We start from the raw sequence: 3,588 nt of genomic DNA, 5'->3' as shown, positions 1-3,588 counted from the left end.
GTTCAGAAAAAAAAAAACACAACCAGCGCTGTTTAAGAGCCGCTTTACGAGCTTGTCTCCCAGCATAGGGTGTGTTTTTCTCAATCAGCAGCTGCTTTTAAACCACGCTGTAGTTTAGTAATAAGATCGCGCTTCACCGAGAGCTGAAACAGCCAGTTAAATTACCTAACAGGACTGAAAGAGCTCCTCCTCGGTTCTCCTGTCTAATTCGGTCTAAATAAACCAAAACACCTTTGGTTTATTTAGATTTAAGTTAGCAGTTTGTTCTCTTTAGACAAAAAACGAAAATAAGAATAAAAAAAAAAAAAAAATGAAAAAAAATAAATAAATAATAAATAAAATAATAATAAAATAAGGGGGCGCAGTCTGCGCATGCGCCAGATTTTGCGGCCGCGCGTGCGCAGTAGACCGATTTTTTGCGGTCTTCTGCGCATGCGCGGCCGCGAAATCTGGCGCATGCGCAGAAGACCGCAAAAAAATCGGTCTACTGCGCATGCGCGGCCGCAAAATCTGGCGCATGCGCAGAAGACCGCAAAAAAATTGGTCTACTGCGCATGCGCCAGATTTTGCGGCCGCGCGTGCGCAGTAGACCGATTTTTTGCGGTCTTCTGCGCATGCGCGGCCGCGAAATCTGGCGCATGCGCAGAAGACCGCAAAAAAATCGGTCTACTGCGCATGCGCGGCCGCAAAATCTGGCGCATGCGCAGAAGACCGCAAAAAATTGGTCTACTGCGCATGCGCCAGATTTTGCGGCCGCGCATGCGCAATAGACCGATTTTTTTGCGGTCTTCTGCGCATGCGCCAGATTTTGCGGCCGCGCATGCGCAGAAGACCGCAAAAAATCGGTCTACTGCGCACGCGCGGCCGCAAAATCTGGCGCATGCGCAGAAGACCGCAAAAAATCGGTCTTCTGCGCATGCGCGGCCGCGAAATCTGGCGCATGCGCAGAAGACCGCAAAAAAAAATCGGTCTTCTGCGCATGCGCGGCCGCGAAATCTGGCGCATGCGCAGAAGACCGCAAAAAATCGGTCTTCTGCGCATGCGCCAGATTTCGCGGCCGCGCATGCGCAATAGACCGATTTTTTTGCGGTCTTCTGCGCATGCGCCAGATTTTGCGGCCGCGCATGCGCAGAAGACCGCAAAAAATCGGTCTACTGCGCACGCGCGGCCGCAAAATCTGGCGCATGCGCAGACTGCGCCCCCTTATTTTATTATTATTTTATTTATTATTTATTTTTTTTTTTTCATTTTTTTTTTTTTTTTATTCTTATTTTCGTTTTTTGTCTAAAGAGAACAAACTGCTAACTTAAATCTAAATAAACCAAAGGTGTTTTGGTTTATTTAGACCGAATTAGACAGGAGAACCGAGGAGGAGCTCTTTCAGTCCTATTAGGTAATTTAACTGGCTGTTTCAGCTCTCGGTGAAGCGCGATCTTATTACTAAACTACAGCGTGGTTTAAAAGCAGCTGCTGATTGAGAAAAACACACCCTATGCTGGGAGACAAGCTCGTAAAGCGGCTCTTAAACAGCGCTGGTTGTGTTTTTTTTTTTCTGAACGGGCAGCTGCTGCAGGTAATCGGGCTAACTGAAGCTAAGGCTAGCGAGCTACGGTGGAGCTGGCTAAGCTAATTAGCTTAGCCAGCTCCACCGTAGCTCGGTTTGCACCATAGCTATCTTACAGCGTTATTCGCCATTAACACGCTTCAGTTTAAATAGTCTCACCACGCTGTAGTTTAGTATTATAATAAGACCGCGCTTCACCGAGAGCTTAAACAGCCAGCTAGCTAAATTACTCACCGGGACTGAAAGAGCTCCCTTCGCGCTGCTCCACTCTACACCGGCAGGGTTATCACTGTATACTGTATACTGCTGGAGGCCCACCGCTCCGCCTGTTTTACTGCCGCTGTTTTAAGACTGAGGGGCTTTTAATGAAAACAGAGTAAAGGGGAAACACAGTAAAAAAGCAGCGCAGCGGACCTTCAGCACCAGAGTGAAAAAACACTAGATTATTTAACCCAACATTAATGATTGTTCCCCATAAATTACACCTCCTGCAAACTCCCTGAAGATCCCCGAAGAAAAGGGCGACCGTCTTGTTCTTACTGACTGAATCAGGGGAGACACGACCATTCAAAACTAGGTGTGGGGGCTACGGTGCCCGAAATGTTTATATATATATTTTTATTTTATTTTATATTTTACTAGCACTCTTATGTAATTCAGAGTAAGTATTTTAATTAACTATGAACAGTTATATTAAAATAATATTGTTATATTAAATCTCAGACACCCTCCCCCCCCTCTTTTCCATTGACTTTGGTTTCTTCCAAAAGTCACAGCTGAACTGCTGTGACTGAGATGATGGATGGTAAAGCTTGTCTAACCCATTTCTTAACGTTGGAAATTGAACAGCACACTTAATTTTCTCTCAGCTCAATGAAAGGCTGGGTTTAATGGTTTAAACTATTAGTCTGCTGTATTTTAGATATTTTAGTTATTTTGAGATTATTTATTGCTAACGTTTATTAAAACAACATTTATGTTTTGTTATATTTAAATTTATAAATAAAATTATGCTTAACATTATAATGTTTAAAGCAACTGATATATAAAGATAGTGAGACAAATAAAGCCAAGTTTCTAAAAACACATTTCTACTGCAGTACAAATAAAAACAAAAAAAAAAAATCTCAAGGGCAGTAAAAAAAAAAATACATACAGTATACTGTGAGGCTATCTTGTTAACCAGCTATTGATCAGCAAAGGGACGTCTTAGCAGGACTAACATTACTGGCTTTTAGTATCCTAGTCTTTCAATACTTTATAGTTCAACTGTTTTTTTTTTTGTTTTTTGTTTTTTTAACCTATGTCTGGATAACTTTTACAAGAAGAGTGTTTATAATTGGGCAAAAAAGGCTGTTGTCCCTGAAATGTCCAATGGAGTACGATGGTGAATAATGGGCTCTGAATGCCAGTGCTGAGACACTGATGTGAAGGCTTAAGAAAACATTAGGAAAATAAAAAAAACAGAGTCAAACCAAGCACTGAAATGTGAGTGTATCATAAAGGTATATATATTATTATTCCATTTTTGGAATTTTTGGTACAAAATAAACATTAAGAAAAATAACCAAAACAGACCTCTTAAGTTAAGTATAAACTTAAGAACTTAAGAAAAAGCATTTTTGTGAATCCCCAGTTTAATATTTTCCCTCTGATTTTTGATCCAGCCATCCATTTGTACTGACAGCAGCAGATAGTGTATATCAATTCTAGAATTAAAGTTTGTGTTTATACAGTTTGTGTTCTACACAATTACATAGTACATTATTTTATTTACTATTATAAGCTGCACATTTGAGATTTGATTGTAAGCCTTTTATATGAGAATGGCACTGACAGCGCTTCTGAAAAAGGTCACCTCTAAAACTGCTGATTCTAAAGAGTTTAGAGTTGCATGCCCACCTGTAAGACCAGACTTTTGGTGACTTTCAAAACAAACAAGTCAATCAGATCTATCCTTAAAACAATTGCAGAAATTCAGCAACCCAGATCAGTTGTTAATTCAAAAAAGTGACAGACAAGTG

The sequence above is a fragment of the Astyanax mexicanus genome, chromosome 2, assembly GCF_023375975.1.
Source record: "Astyanax mexicanus isolate ESR-SI-001 chromosome 2, AstMex3_surface, whole genome shotgun sequence".
In the NCBI taxonomy this organism is placed as follows: Eukaryota; Metazoa; Chordata; class Actinopteri; order Characiformes; family Acestrorhamphidae; genus Astyanax; species Astyanax mexicanus.
This window is presented reverse-complemented; position numbering follows the sequence as displayed.